Here is a 17,408-nt window from a genome sequence, read left to right as displayed (position 1 = left end):
GGGGGTGCCGTGGGCCGGCGGGGTGTAGCAGTTGTCAGGGAGGCACATATGTGGGGTCACTGTATCCTTCTGCGGGCACAGGCTTGTTTAATATTGGGTACAAACTTATTACCTCCACTGGTGGCACTACACTTGACAATTCTTTAACATCTTTCTGTATCATCAGTGGGTTATCTGTGGTGGATGGGAGATCAGGATTTAATACTGGTGTTTTAGGTGGTGGTATCTCTTCAAATAACCTCCAGAGATCTATTACTTCTCTCCTATTTTGCAACTGCTTCCCCTTGTACCTCAAACAAATGCATGTGGCCACCATATCCAGAACACTTTTATCAAATGACCCTCCCTCGGGCCATATCTGGGGTAACCCCTCTCCCTTCAACTCGGTTATCCATTGGTCATGATATTTCTTAATTCGCTCCGCATAGCCTGGTAGGTTTTTACAAATATGTGATAAGGGTGTTTCGGCCCCCATCTTGTGTATTTTCCTAGTACTTGTTTTTCTCTGTGTGTTCACAATTACAATGTAAACCTCTTACCACTATGGGTTTCGTCTTTTACTTCACATTCAATAATGGGCTCCTTTGTGCTCTGCCCTCTACTTGCGCAATACAAAACTGGCTGTACACAGTATCTATTCCCTTTTTCTTTGGGGGGCACATACAAGAGCAAACCATCAGTTATTTCGACAACCTTAACCCGGAAATCAAATAGGTACACACTCTCTTCACCTTGTCACTCTTCTCTACAAAAAGTTCTATCCGGTCACACTTACCATGACCTTTCGATTTCTATACATTTATAGCCATTTTACACACTTACAACATCAGATTGACATCTGACACATACGAGGCGCACACACCTCCTGGTAACACTCTAGTCACAATTCAAACTTTCCTCCCTTTCCTCCCTAGCCGGCTGTCCCTGTCCTTCTTATTCAGTTGCATGGATGCGCATATATATATATAGATATATTGGTCTGCTCTTCCCTCTTATAGTAGGACTCTCTTTTTCTTACTTTCTCCCTAAGCTTTGTACTAATCTCACTTTTATTTTTCCCCCCTGACCCTAAAGAAAAGAAAAGAAAGAAGTAATAGCGGTCACTAATATATTCTCAGTGCCACCTTTTGCTGGACACTTTTATCTTATATTCCACTTCTTCATATATTCCCAGTACTAGTCAAGATAGCACTATGCGGCGCCGCCTTCCACCCCCTTTCGGAGCTAGGTTCCCGTCACGTTTATCTCTTATTCACCTCTTAATCCTAATGGCCATATGCAAAGAAAAAGTAAGGAAATTTTAGGATGATCCTTAGTAGATCTACGTACCCCCTCCTCGTTCCCTGTCCTACACTTCTTCCCCCACTCCCTTTACAATTGCTCGCACTCAGTACTCACGTGCCCGTCTTGAACCGATAGTCTCCGAAACTGGGTCCGTCCAGGCAGTGTCGCCGTCAGCTCAACAGTCAGCCCCGGCTCCGGCGAACGGTACTCAAAGGGGATTTTTCAACTGGGATCCCGTACCCTCTCTCTTTTGAGTGCGCACTTCTTAGTGTAGCGGTCGCCGTTGGCGGCCAGCCTCCCGGAGCCGGCTCACCGTACGTATCCCTTTTCGACCGGAGATTCTCGTGCCAAAAGGGGACGGTAATGTTAGGTCGGGGAAAAAATAATAGTAATGATCACGCTTTCGGGGTCACCACTGAAGGCGAGCGTCCCCAGCCAGCACGATCCTCCCCGCAATGAGAGACAATGACGGACTCTCCCAGGTTGGGAATAAAGCCAAGACAGAGTGCGGGTGAGCTTAAATGGGAGTTTATCAATCAGAATAGGGCATGCAAAGAACTCTGCAAACTCCGAGAGCGCTCTGTCAGACAATCGCAAAGACAGGCGTATATATTTACAAAAAACGTCATAAGAACCTACACACTATAGGGGGCACAAGTTCAATGGGATTGGGTGGCGACGACTAACTATAGGTGCTGCTGCGATGTGGTTGGCCGTGGCTGGAGAACGTCACTGGTCAGCCTCGTGGGTTGGGCTGGGCCTGGCAGGTTGGCAGAGTTCATCCGGGCGGTGTTGTTGTGCCATCGCGGCCAGTGTCAGAGATGAATGTCTTTTCCTGACTTATTTGCCCTAGGCCATGCACACCGCAGTCATTCAGTTATTGCAATATTATCTTCTTTGGTAAATCTTCCAATAGGTTACTCTACAGGTTAATGCAACACAGGAGGAATGCACCTTGTGAGGGGTCTGATGGTCATTCGTCAGGGCAAGGTTACCAGTGTCCTGTTGACCGGGCCATAGGTTGAGGGGCTAAGCTTCAGGGCATGGGACGGACGGTACAAGCCTCCCTGTCTTGTTAGATGTGGTTATAAATGTGCCGCTGTGTGTTGTCACAGTGTTGGGTGTCCTGATTGCACAGGGCCATAAGTCTAAGATGATTTTGTGGGTTGTGGGGTTTACGAGGGGGCGCCTTTGGAAGCGTGGGTTCAGGCAGGGGTTTACTGCTGTGCTGTAAATAATGCAGGTGGCGGCCTGTGGCCTTGGGTGCTGCAGAGGGGGCTACGCATCTTTGAAGCGGCTCCAGTCTAGTTGGGGGAGGTGGAGCAGCGCAGCGCGGGCCTCTGCTCTCCTGTTTGGCAGTCTTGGCAGGGTGGGAGGGGGAATGGCCTTGCACATATTCACAAAGGTATCTCCCACGTGTGTTGCCGACTTTAGGTAAAAACATCACAAACATTTGAACGCTCTATAATAATTATTCAAATCACTTTAAAACATGCATTTCAACTTTGCTGAATGTGTCTCGATTATATTCAGTCTGGGCACCTTATTCGTACACTATGTTTTAACAACTACAGTATTTAGTTATATGCATATACATTTGCAGTAAGTGAGGTAGTAGCAGGGTTGGTGGAGTACATAGAAAGTAACCCGCCACTGTACGTGACGGTGGCGGTACATAAAGGGCTTAGACATACACGCGTGACGAGTGCATTCTCGCACATTCTTCACATGTGCCCTCTGTATGGTTACATTCGTTTTCTTGTGTACCCTAGCAGCATTAGTTCAGTTATGGCGCGGGACCGCGGGGTGTACGGCTTTCAATGATACATATAAAGAATAATCCCCCGGAATGCTTTTATCATTTGCGCACCCCTGCAGGGGTGTGGGTCCTTCACGGCTGGTATCATGTACGATAATTACACAATTTTGCAGGTTTCTTTAGTAAGAGTGGTTGTATGGAAAGGAAAAAGTGGTTTTCGACATTCACATTTGGGTACCTTTCTGCTTTCATCAGATGACCATTCTACAGATCTTCTCATCGCCCAGGCCTTGCTGACCGGGTCATTCTGGGAGCAGTGGTACACTGCGGAAGGTGAACTGTTACAATGTTAGTGTACTACGCTAGATCATGTCCGTCTTGTTCGTGGGAACGGGCTCGCAGCGGATCTGCCATGGTGCTGCGGAGACAGGGAGAACTGAAACTTTCCGAGGGTGGGGGCCGCGCTACAGTGCGCTGAGCTCACACCAACTTTAGTAGACAAAAATGGTTTCTGAGGCCTAGCTAAATTTAATACGTGCGGGCAATGTCTTCAGCATGTGAGCCATCCACCACCTGGGCCCTGGTGGTAAGGAGGGGACGCCCGCTGAGCCATGGCCCTCACTTGGGGTGGAGGTGCAGGCAAGGGGGGTCTTTTGGACCATTCCTCCCCTACAACTGTTATATTTGCTTTTCCTGATGAAGATGTTGTTAAGCAACTCCAAAACGTTGGAACTATTCAAACAAAGTGGGTGTGTGGTCATGTTCTACATCTTACTGATCCACCCCAGAGAAAGACCACTTTTTGACACCAGAGAGGTCATGTACATTAAATGCACTTTATTAAATAATTGAACGCTAGACATGATTTTTAATTGGCTCTACCACATATGTATGTGGTATGTGTTGGGTATTTAAATTGTATTGAATGTGGATGAATGATTGCTGTTTGTGTACACATGAGTGAATTATTTATTGTTGAGTATATGAACTGTATTAATTGTGCTCTTAAACTTCCTGCTATGTAAAAAATATGCTTAAGTGTAGATTAAATCATGATTCATTCATTGGTGTAGATAATGTATCAGGCATAATAAACCTTTTTGATACTTTGCTTATACATTACACTCCTCTGGACTCTCCTTTCTGAACTAATCTGAAAGAATGCATATGGCAGAAAATATCCTTATCCAGCTTGGTTGAGGAAAACAACAGCTGGCAGGAGCAGTCCAGTAAAGAGGAGGCAGAAACACTATCATCTTCCAGCGTAAATAAAGAAAAAAGAGCTCTCAAGAAAAGAAAGACTGAGTAAAATCAGAAGGAGAATGGGGACGACTTTAACCAAGTCACTCTCATTCATCCATGGTCATCAGAATGGGAGTGGCCAATGAAAATAACTGCATACCTGATGAGGAGGTTCAGAACACCACTGGCCAAAAAGGCCAGAACTGAGTGTCCCAAACCACATCTGCCAGCAGGAATTGCTAAAACACCTCAAATAGAAAAAAGAAATGCTCACCTGAATTGGAAAGTATACTAAACACATCAAGAAATGGCTTGATGCATCTTGGGAATCATGGCAAGCTAAATTACTGGTTGCGTTGGGACCAATAGAACCTATGTTCTGATGAGATGGGCCCCCAAAACCATATGCCTACTGCATAATGCCAACAGCAAAATCAAAACGGAAAGGAAAATAAGCATCATAGTATACATTGATCCTAAACTGGGTGAGCTAGCAACATCAGAGACAGCAGCTGCCAAGATCAATTTTTTTGGCAAATTGTTCATCAAGGAAACCCCTCCAAATAATGTTCATTTTTATTCATTCTTTCAGATATTGTCTGTCCCTTATTTAAGGAACACCACAAACACTGAAACACATACAAAACCCTGCCCTACATCTTTGTCACTCTCTTCCACTTTGGTTATGTTCTCTGTTCCATTCCCCTCCACCCAACCTCCTCCGATCCTAGATATACCCAATCTGCACGACCGTAAAGAAATGTATTTGAAATATGATAACTGCATCATGGTGTGAGATGCACCCTACATGGTTACAGAAGAGCTATTTTAGAACACCAAAGCAATTGCTGGCACTACAAATATATAAACATTTCTTTTTCAGTGGCAAATTTTTTAATCCCCTTATTTTACAAAAATAAAAACAGACTCATTAAAAGAGCAAGCACAACAAACCCATACTTCAAATATTCATTGTGGGCTTAATTTGCATTGCTGAAGCCAATAGCACACCTGCATTTATTGAGGCAATTTGCACCAGAAAAAAAACCTTCTATTTCTTTTTTATATAAAAGGAGTTTGCACAACTAATACCTTTTCTATATTCTTCATGTGTGTATCTTTAAAAACAGAAACAATCAAACATATTTTTCATAAAATTAAACACTAGGCTTCACAAAACAACAAACACATGAAAACAATATATTTTGTCCTATAGATAACCACACAGTAACACACTCCAGCATAAAACATCTTTTTTTATAGCATACACATTTTCTGATCACCCCAAAAAACTCTTTAATGAACACCATGAGAGGTTATAAAAGCATTGTAAATAAAATCACATTTCTACTGCTCTGTGATCATTCTTTTATTTTGAGTGCAGGAAGTACACTTACTGATTCTATATCATACACCTAACTAAGATACATTTTCTTTCCTAATAAACAACATCCAAATATTTTCCCACCCATTTTGTACATAAACAGTAAGATACAAAAAAAAATCACAAAGCCCCATTATGAACATATTATCAAATAAAACTGTAAACAATACAATGACAAACAACTGATGAATGCCAATCATATTTTGTCACAGGTAACATGAACTGCACCATAAGTACAGTGTGAGTTCTGCAGTGAAAATGGAAAAGTAGACAAAATGGTATGGTGTATACTTTCCAAGATCAAAAGCAGAAAAAGAGGACTATATTGTAAGAAAACTAATAATATGTCTGACACATATTCACTGCAACCTATCACAAAGATGTACACATTTACAAAATTAGCACCAGCCAATTACAAACACCGAAACACATGCAAAACCCTGCCCAGAATCTCTAGTAGCCACGGCTATTCAATGCTGCTGCACATCTTGCCTTGTAGCCGTGGATACACGTATATTTTCTATAAACTGAAAAACAAACTAAGCCAACTTTCAAAACTTCAAATAAGACAAGGAAACACCCAAGCACATAAAATAACAAACACAGATAACATTCTGACCTGATCCATCCACATAAAAATATGATTATTACACAGAAAATGTATTATCCAATTGATGCGGCTATAACAATAGCTATGTCTAGCCACAACGACCAATGAAAAGGCGAAACGCATTCACCCGCACACGCACATGCTCATTATAGCAGTGGGAATAGAGAAGCCTTGCCGGTTCAGCTGTTATTACATGCTCCTAAAACACATCCACAAACACTCAAAGTCCCTTTTAATGGTGTGTAGCTGCGGCTGCAGACGGTGGTACCTTTAGCCACGCGTAGCAATGCCGGGCACCAGGTAGGTGCAGGCTAGCCATGGGTAAACACGCCAGCCATTGTTGTGGCTAGCTGCGATCCTCAAAACACCAATCACTCTTTTTTTGTATGGCCAAGATTATAAGATTATTTTGTATACAAACCCCTCTCATAGCCGCGTCTATCAAACACCCAGAAATACTCGACCAACGATTGCTGGTATATAGCCAGCAGGTTACCAGTTTTACCCATGGGTAGCAATACCGTGCAACGGGTGGGGGATGAGTAGCTACAGTTGTTAGATTAAAAAAATAAAATCTGAGTATGAAATAGGAATGATGAAAGAGTGAGAAGTGATACAATGGAAGTTAAAATGTGTCACTACAGTATACGATTTACCATCGAGTTATGTATAGTGGATAATAAAAAGAAAAGCACAGTTACATAGAAAATGGGGTTCACTTGGCTGCATAAAAAGAAGATCATATACATTTGCATCCTTCTATCTTCAAAACAAGAAAACACAATTATTTGAAAAAAACACTACATGAAACACAATTCAATAAATTTTCTGACCCTCATATATAGTGCAATAAACACACGCTATAAGATACAACATTAGTGCACCGTAAACTGTTCTCTTTACACATACTAATCATTGGGTCATTGGGAATAAAAATCCAAATTGGATTACAAAAAAAAAAGCATACTTCTGTATGCTCTGCCCCATACTGGGCTGCAGCCTTTTTTGACTTATGTGTAGTCTTCCCTCTTCACTGGAACTGTGAGCGGTGGTTGTGCAGAATCAACTGCGGAACATTAAAGGTGCTGCCACCAGCAGCCAAAGTCTTGAAACATGTAACAGGGTAATTCATAGAATTTGGCGCACAAGCGAGCCGTGTGTGCCAAAACCCATTCAGGCACACAGCGTATTCATGGATTAATACATCCATAAGCAGCCGTGGCGCAGAGTGGCACAGCGACCCTGCAGCAGTGCCAGTTATGCCCCGAACCCCGCCCCATGCGCCAAAAACATCACACAAATCCAGTACATGGCGCAAAGGCCAGTGGACCAGCATACAGCCCCACAACCACGAAACCGTGTGTAAAACTCCCTGCGCATGCCCCAGAATACACGTACCCCTCTTGCACCAGGCCCATCGCATGTAAAACTCCCTGCGCACCCCTCGGAATATACGTACCCTGCTCGCAGCAGGCCTATTGCGTGCCCCTCGGAATACACGTACCCCACTCGCGCTAGCAAAATCGTGTGTAAAACTCCCTGCGCACCCCTCAGAATACATGTACCCATCTTGCGCTAGCGAAATCGCTGGTAAAACTCCCTGTGCACCCCTCAGAATACATGCATGCAGCCCATCCACCCTCCCCATGCCCCACAGGCAGCCCATCCCCCCGGTGAATGCCCCACAGGCAGCCCATTACCCCGGTGCATGCCCCACAGGCAGCCCACACCACAGGCGAGACTATTCTCACGCGATTTCGGTAGAGCAAGAGGGGTACGTGTATTCTGAGGGGTGCACGGGGAGTTTCACACGCGATAGGCCCTGTGCGAGCGGGGTACATGTATTTGTGGGGAACTCTGGGAGTTTCACACGTGATAGGCCCTGTGCAAGCGGGGTACGTGTATTTGTGGGGTACATGGGAAGTTTCACATGCGATAGGCCCTGTGCGAGTGGGGTACGTATATTTGTGGGGTACGCAGGGAGTTTCACATGTGACAGGCACTGTGCGAGCGGGGTACGTGTACTTGTGGGGTACGCGGGGAGTTTCACACGCGGTAGGCCCTGTGCAAGCGGGGTACGTGTATTTGTGGGGTACGCGGGGAGTTTCACACGTGATAGTCCCTGTGCGAACGGGATACATGTATTTGTGGGTCACGTGGGGAGTTGTACACGTGATTTCGCTAGTGTGAGAGGGGTACGTGTATTCTGAGGGGTGTGCGGGGAGTTTCACACGCGATTTCGCTAGCGTGAGAGGGGTACGTGTATTTGGAGGGGTGTGCAGGGAGTTTTACACGTGATTTGGCATTGTGTGCCCTCCCGGGTGTGCGGTTTCCCACCTCCCCATGCCCTGCAGGCAGCCCACACCACAGGGGACTTCCCTACAACCCTCAATGCCCTGCAGTCAGCCCACATGGCACCATGCACTTGTGAGCACACTTGTGAGCCCCGACTCATGTCCCCTTCCATCCACCCACCCCCAGTGAAGGTCACCTGCCAGCAGGCCCCAAATCATGTCCCCCTTCCAACCCCGCCCACCCAGCATTGACGGGCACCTGCCAGCAGGCCTGACTCATGGCCCCTTGCACCCCCACCCACCCAGCATTGACAAGCACCTGCCAGCAGGCCCTGACTCATGTCCCCTTGCACCCCCACCCACCCAGCATTGATGGGCCCTGCCAGCAGGCCTGACTCATGCCCCCCCAACATGTCATCACGATCCACACACATGGCCCTTATGGCCACCCAAATCCCTCCTAATGCCACCCCAGTCCAAACACCCAACCAAGTATACCATCCACCCCACATTGAAATCCCCATTACATGATACATTCAAAATGGCAAGTATGCACACCAATACATGTCCGTCACACACACAAAATGGGTGCAAGTGAATGAGAAAACCCACATCGTGACATGCATGAAACTAATGAGGGAATACCACACAAATGAAGTATGAAACCAAAATGTATTAGAGTTCGTCCATCATACAAAATCCAAATGAAAAAATAAATCCATTGCTCCATGGTCAAAAATGAAAAAAATGAAGTCCAATCCAGTCTTCAACTATATACAATTTCCAAATCCAGGGTCCATGAGCCCAACAATCCAAATGAAACCTACAAAAAACCCTCCCTAATAAACAGCTATATACAAAAAGGAGGGGCATAGTTCATGCGCCCCAAATGAAATAAAAACATAAAGCAAATCTAATGAACTATATACAATGGTGGCGGCTCACTTGTTGATTTCCCGGGCCAGGGCGTCATCGAACTCCTGTTCTATGTCCTGGAGGTGGGCCTGTTCCATGGCCCCGAGGTTTCTCAGGGATAATGCCATGTCCACCTCCAACTCCCTGCGAATTTCCTCGAGGCACTCAGCCCGCCTCAGCGCCCTGCGCATTGAGTTCTCCACCCTGAACATATTAAGCTGTGCCTCTTCTGCCCGCCACTGCTCTGCATCTATTTGCTGGCCCAACCGCTCCCACACAGAAGACACTTCCAATCCAGGGACCTCCTACCCTCTGGCCAAAGCCTGCCCCTCTGATGTTGATGACCCTGAGCCATCATCGCTCCCACCTTGAGCCTGCTGCTTCCGTGCATGTGCCCTGCCTCTTGATGCCTGCACGTTCTCCTCCTGCTGGGGTCCAGTTGTTGGGGTGGCCACCCCTGCTGGACCTCTGACTCCCGACTGTGGCAGGGATGTGTCTTCCACCAGCCTGGCCGCTGGGTCAGAGGCAGCTTCACAGGGTACCCAGGTGATACTTGGGCTGGAAGATGGCACGGAGGACGACTGGCACATAGGGTGTTCAGTTGAGGAGGGGGTTGGTACAAGGTCCAGCAGAAGGAGGAACCCAGCACTGGTGACCCGTCTTAGTAGGTTGACGCGGTCAATGAGGCATCCCAAATAAAGTGCAGAGTCCTCATGAAAACCCTGCATGTCATCCCAGATGCCCCGTTGATGCAACGCCACCCTAGCCAGGACAGGCTCAACACAGTCCCGGATTGCCACATCCGTAGGGAGAGGAAGGCCAGTTGTTGTTCGCACAACCCCTCCCTGCGAACGGGTCTGGACGAAGGCATCTCTGCTGGTGCGGAATGATGCAGTCACAGGATCGGGGTCAGGATTACACACAGGCACCTCTGCGGCGGCCTGTGCTGCCTCCTGTCCCTGCCCCTGCACTGCACCACTAGCACCAGTGGAATCCCCCCTCCAGACCACATGTGTGGCCCTTCTATGGCCTCCTCCTCAACCAAACGCACCACCAACCTGGATGACTCCATGCCATCTCCCTCCATCGGAACCCTGTGGGGTCTCAGCTGCCCCTACTGCTGCCGAGGAGTCCACCTCTGACCTCCGCCTCTTGGAGCTACCCTTGGCAGCTGCAGCCATGGACGCGGCACCACACTGCTCACTCCCCGACAACCCGGGAGGGGAGCTGGGCATTGCGTCTCTGGCTGGCGGTGCGATCCCTGCAGCTGTGCTCCACAGCACTGTCTCCGCCCTCTTCATCAGTTGACGCTGCAGACAGGGAGAGATAGAACACAAGCATCAGTGCACTGTACAATGGTCTGATACACACATGACAGTTGAACATGAGTGGCAGTGTCAAACTTCCCACATGGCATCACACTCCCCAACACACATATCATTTCAACTCACACACGTGCAAATCAACAGGAATGTTGCAGCAGGCAGCACCATCCATACACATACAACAGCATGAGCAGCCGAAGGTTACCCTGACGTCACATGCAACACGGGGAGTGCAGAACACATGCACACACGCCACCAGACATAAATGCAGCTGTACATAACCACCACCTATCACAGTGATGTCTTCGCCATCCATGTCACATCTGCCAATCAGCCTCCTATATGTCAGTGTCACATGCATCCATGGTGTATCACAGTCACACACTTGTCAAATACCCACACATGCACATCTACATAGTGCAGATACATGAAGGTGGAACCAGCATCCATGTGTGACACCATAACCATGCCACAGTACATACACAGAAATTTGAACATGTGTGCACCCACAAATGCATTTGGCCACCATGCATTTGAACACATAAACCATTGATGTTCCTCACACATGACAGGACTCACATGCGGCAGGCTCATGTCCCTGTACATACACATCCATACATGGGCCTAACAAGACATATGTCCAACCTGCACACTCCTGGCACACCTCAACATGCACAGCGTCCAATCAGTACGCATGTACACTTACCGTTCGACTCCGGACAGGTCTGCCTCTCAAGGACCTGGAGGTGGAGTGCTGGGTTTATACATTCCAGAACCCTCATCTGGTTGTTGGTAAGGCGGACCCGGCACCCTTCAGCACCCGCTGCCTTCAAGAGCTGCCGGGCCTTGTTGAGGGTTCTGGACCTGAAGTCCTCCCAGAGCTTCCGGACGTGTTGAATGTCGCGGGCTGCCACCCCCTCCACGTTGATGGCAGCCACAATGTCCATCCAGATCCTCTTCCGTCCTTCATTTTCGGCGTGTGAACTTCCAAAGAGGGCATCATACTGCCCCAGGACTTGCTCCACCAGGATGCCAACTTCATTAGCACTGAAGCTGGCAGCCCTCTGTCTCTCTGCTGGGGGGTTGCCACTGGTGCCAGATGGTGTTGTGTCGGACATGGCAACCCCCGAGGCAGGTGTGGGTGGGCAACTGGGTCCTGGGGCTGGGATGTGGAGCGATGGAATCCCAGTCGTGAGTCTTCTTTTCCAGCAGGGCTGGTTACAGAATCTGGGCCCCTGCAGATGGCTGACGTGCAGGCACCAAACAGCAGGGCACATGGCCAGCAGGCAGACAGGCAGCAGCAGATGGCAGGTAGGAGAGTGCTCGGGGTTCTGGGGGCAGGAAAATGGCCTTCTGGGCAGGAGCATGGTCTTCCGTGTGTTGTCGCGTGGCCAGCTTGATATGGAGTGATTTGGGACGTGAATTCGAGGAAAGGCCCTCAGCACGTAAGCGCGTATGTGACGTTACGTGCGCGGGTGTTTCCCTCGTGACGGGTACATAGTGATTCAGCACGTGAAAAAACATGCATGTAATCTGAGGAAAGGGCCTAAGTGCGTAAGTGACATGATGCATGCAGGCATTTCCCTCAGCACAGGTTAAAGGTAAGCGGGGCCAGCAGTTCGCTGTACATGCCTTTCGTGGAGACCGAGGTGTGTGTTGCTACTTCGTGTTGTTTCGCGCACCATCACAACATCACAGCCGATCAAGGACGTATCTCTTCTTTTGGCAGGGGTATTGGTTATGCAAGTTTTTCTTTATCACTCTAGTCTGACTGTGAGTCGTGCATGCTATTTTTCCCACTGTGCGTTGCCCCTGTGTATCATGTTCCCATTTTAGAGGCCATAGTAGCCTGCGTGTCCCACGCATATGTGTTTTTCATGTCCCTGGGTGCCACTGAGTACTGCAGGAGGTTAATTCCACACATGTGGGCTACTGGGGGTTGCGTGCACGGTTTTACTGCAGTTTTGGGGTGCCTGAGCATTGCGTGACCCGTCACTTCATCACCGGGTCACATACAGCCTTGCAGGTGCAGGGGTGCTGTTAACATCTTGCATCCCACTCCCTTCGCCCCAATTGCCCAGGACAATTGTCGTGTACACCTCCCATTGGCACTACTACATCTGTGCTGGCACTACTCTATCTGTGCCATGGCTGGGAGGCCACGAAAGGTGATGGGTGCCTGAGCTGGGGATACTCCATGTGGCGTGCATGGTCAGGGATGTGGCCAGGGTGACCAGGGAGTAGGAGGACTCCAGGGTGTCCAGGGAGGCTGCAGAGGGGGAAGAGGCTGGGGTGCGCCAGCTTGGCACGATGTTGTGCCATTTGTTGGTGCAGTCATGCCACCACCCCCTGCGGCTCCGGGAGATGCAGTTCTTGCATCTGGCACTGGAGCCCATGTATCCCGGCAGTCCGTTTCATCGACTGCCACGGGACCAAGGGTAGTGGTAGCTGCAGGTGCAGCTGTGGTCACCACCACCCAGGCTCAGGGTCTGCCAGCGCAGGCAGCGTTGGCACTTGAAGAGTCCATGGAAGATTTGCAGGAGGTCAGGAGGCACACCGTAGGTGCACGCAGTGCTGCCCTGACCGAGGCACATGTCCCTGTGGCAATAATGTCATCTGCTGCCCGACAAGCCGACTGTTGGCAAGTGCATGGGCAGATGCAGCCGGCACCACCGCGGTTGTGAGTCTACCAACCAGGACAGTCCCAATCAATGACCCTAGCACAGCGGATGTTGCTGTGCTGGGTCCATTCCAGGGCACCCATCAGCCACTGACTCAAGTCAGGGCTTCAGTCCATGTTCCACCTGCCACTCCCTTAGTTCATTCCACTAGCATCACTTTCCATACTGATCAGGGCGGCATTAGCCTGCCAGGGTCCGGACCAGCATCCAAGAGGAAGGTTGCAGCTGCAGTACAGGCTGGGACCCCAGACACAGCTACGGCCTCCGGCACATTGAGGAAGAAGCCTTTCTGCGTGCAGGAACTGGACCTCCTTGTGGACTACGTGTGGGAACACAACCGTGACATGCTAATGGGGCCGAATTGTCAAACTACGGCTGCCCATCATAATACCCACTGGAAGCAAGTTACAGATCATGTGAGTGCATTCGGCCATGAGGTGCGCACAGCTCAAGAGTGCAAAAAGCGTTGGGGTGACCTCAAACGCAGCACTAAGGCGAAGCGTGCCTCTAATTACAACATGACTCTTGTGACTGGCAGTGGGCCACCACCTGAGGAGGAAGACCTCACTCCGCACGAGTCAGTCGTTGCGGAGTTCATACCGACAGGAATGGTCGAAGGAGTGGGAGAGATGCTGGACTTTGATGCCCCGTCCAGTGAGTGTTGTCGCATGTTTGTCGAGGCCATGTGTGTTTTGCTTATGTGATCTGTTGTGCTTGACTGCCACCACATGTCATGTGTACATGGTTCTCATGTGCAAGTCATGCAATGCTTCACTAATGTGTGCCTGCTGTGCAGGATAGTGGACATGTAGAGCAGATGGGGACTGTCCTCATCACCACACTTGCACCCTACTCACATGCTAGTCACCCGGCTGCCCCTCCGGTCCATGTTCCAGCTCACTGGACCTTCTGCATGTAGCCTGGGGTGTCTTTCCACTCAGCACTGGGACTATGTCATTGCATGACTGACATGCATGTGCCTTTGGCCTGCATGCCGTTACTCCACGTAGGCATGCTCCCTTGCCCCTCCCCCCCTGCACCACCATTTCACCATGGCACTGGTGTGCATCATGTTGGCGTACTGCATTGGCCTGTTCAAGGCTCCGGTGTACATGCAAACTTCCACCAGCCAACCTGCCCGACACATGCACTGGGGTGCATCCTCTGTCCTTGATGCAGGGTGTCTCACTTGGAATGTGCAGATGGCAGGTGCTCCGCACGGACATGAGTGCCCATTCATGCTCAATGTGCATTCCATGCATGCCCCTATGTGTCCTTGACCAGATTATCATAGTAGTACGTGTCCAGGCTGACCTACATATCATGGAATTTGATCAACAATTCCATGGCCACTCTGGTTCAGGCCAGCATCACACACAGGTTTAGGGTGTCACAGTCTGTGTGGGGCACATGCCTCACCCTGTATCTGGCCCACTGACTCTGTTCAACTGGTTTAGTGGCGTCTGCACACATGGGTGTACTACTGAGGGTTCATCATGTGTCCTGCTTACTGTCCCATCATCATCTGCTGTGTTGTCAGTTGACACTGATGATGCAATTGACGCTAGTCAACACTGTCTGGCAATACACAGGTCTCTGGTCCCCCTTTCGCTGCCCTGCAATGCCTCCCTGGATTTTCACTTAGGTGGGTGGGGGGGGGTTGCCTGTAACCATGCAACCAATTGCATGCACATTGCACGTGATGCCTGAACCTGCACTTGCACTGTATTTGTAGACTTCATAATGTACTTGTTCATGTAGATAGTGGGGAACGTACATATGTTCTGCACTCCATCAACCCACTTCTGAGCAGGGATACACCCTTCTACATGACTACTCACTGATGCTATGTCAAAGTCACCTGGCATGTATGGACTGTTTTTCATCCCTTCTCTGCCATTTATCCGACGGGAACAGGTGCATCCTGTGACACATGTACTCAGTGTTAGGACTACCTAGTTGTTGTTTAGATTAGTCTATTGTTCAATGTGAGGGCCTATACCAACTGGCATAGGGCACTGATTGGATGTAGCCTACCAATTGGGTTGTGATGACTGTGGAGCATCCTTCACGTGTGTATGTGTGCACTTCCACATGCATCAAAGCAAGCAGCTTTACAGCTACCTGCTTTGGTGTATTTGATGCTGGTCATGTTCACAATACAGGCGTATGGGGAAATGGGTGTTTTTTAACGCTTTCACATGCACATATGCAAGCAGCTTCAACGTTGTGTGATACAATATTGCGAGTACTCACTCGTGTTTGTGAAAGTGTCCATTTACACATGTGTCTTCCACAGCTTTATTGTTGACAGAGTAATATGTGGTTGATAGACGTTTCTGCTGGTGAGATTTCTGCATTGCGCACATTATGTGGAACTGGCATGATCCCAAAGGTTCACTGTTGTGCAGCATGTATATGCCCAGGCCCACTTAGCTACTATGGTGGTTCATTGGCGTGTAGATTTACACGGGAATGATGTAAGAGGACACATTCATTGCCCGATGTGGACAATCAGGACCTGATGGGTGTTGTGGAGGCCTCATGTCCTGCAGCTCAGACAGTACAGGGAGTTATGGTCCCTCATGCCTGGTTGCAGGCCCTTGCTTTTCTTGTGACATTCACTATTTCGACATGGACCATGCCACCCGGTACGGGGCGAGCGGCAGATGGATGTAGCTATATTGATGATGATGCTTCAGTGATGCATGGCTACATGCATGTTACCTGTGTCATTGTGTGTTTGGATTCACTTGCAGCAGTGGTCAATTTGCAGTTCAGGCATGCTTATGGTGTGTTGCATCTCTTAGTTGACATCTGTCTTTTCTGCCTGTGACATGTGCCTGACAGAGGTGGTGCCTGATGGAGTTCATATACTGCATTTTGTAATAGTGTAGGCTTTGCTATTTACACACATCCATTTCTGCTTTTGGGATGTGTTTGCATATCAAGGCTACTGGATGCATGCCAGGTTCTCATTTGTGTGTGACATGTCTGCTTCATGTGTTGGCTGTGTATGTGATGTCTATGTGTGTGTGTTTCATGTGCTTCTGACATGTGTACTAATGTTCATCTTTTCTCCCCTTTCCAGATGATGATGCAATGGAGCCAGAGGATGGTGTTGTCATGCCAGACACAGGGTTGCTATCACACCAGCAATCCAGCACAAGTGGGGGTCATGGGGTGGTAGGCCATGAGAACCCACTTGTGTTGCAGACCATCTTGTCTAGGGCTGGCAATGAGTCTAGCTCGGTTGATCACTCTGACGACAAAGTTGGATGTGCATCGGGTCCATTTGTCAGGGGTGAGTGATTCTGATGTGGACGCTCCTCTGTTCCTGACACCTGCACTGAGGGGCCAGACGGTGGTGGGACCTCCACCTGTGGTGGATCGCGACACAGGGTCACCCTCCGCTCAAGTTGCTGATGTGCCTGGGGCATCAGGTCGACGGAGGAATGTAGCCCTGCAGCCGCGGGCAGTGCCAACCCAACAAGGATGTCGGCTCCTTGGGCCCTGCAGGTGTCAAGCCCAGCAACACGGTGGCCATGCGCCTCTGGGGTATACTGAGTGGGAGCAAGCCATGGTTGCCAATTCAGAACACCAGGGGGCAGCAATTAATAACATCGCTGAGAGCATGGAGTTTGTGGCCCAATCCGTGCCACCCCCTGCTAGGTGGGTGGAACTCCAGCAGCGGGCGGCACAGTCCACGGCCCGCTCGCTCAGGCTGGGCATGCCGGCCTCAGACAGGGCACGCCGGGCTGAAATGGTGTCTTTGCATCAAGCAATTGCTGCTCATGCACAGGCACACATGGATGCCATGAGGGTTGAGTATGATTCCCTCAGATCTACTCTGGGTGTGCTCTTGATGTCCCAGAGGAAGCGGTCAGAGGAGAGGTTAGAGCAGCTAGAGAGTA

The sequence above is a fragment of the Ambystoma mexicanum genome, chromosome 4p (genome assembly GCF_040938575.1).
Source record: "Ambystoma mexicanum isolate Mex_15411 chromosome 4p, UKY_AmexF1_1, whole genome shotgun sequence".
Taxonomy (NCBI): Eukaryota; Metazoa; Chordata; class Amphibia; order Caudata; family Ambystomatidae; genus Ambystoma; species Ambystoma mexicanum.
Note: the sequence above shows the minus strand (reverse complement) of the source record.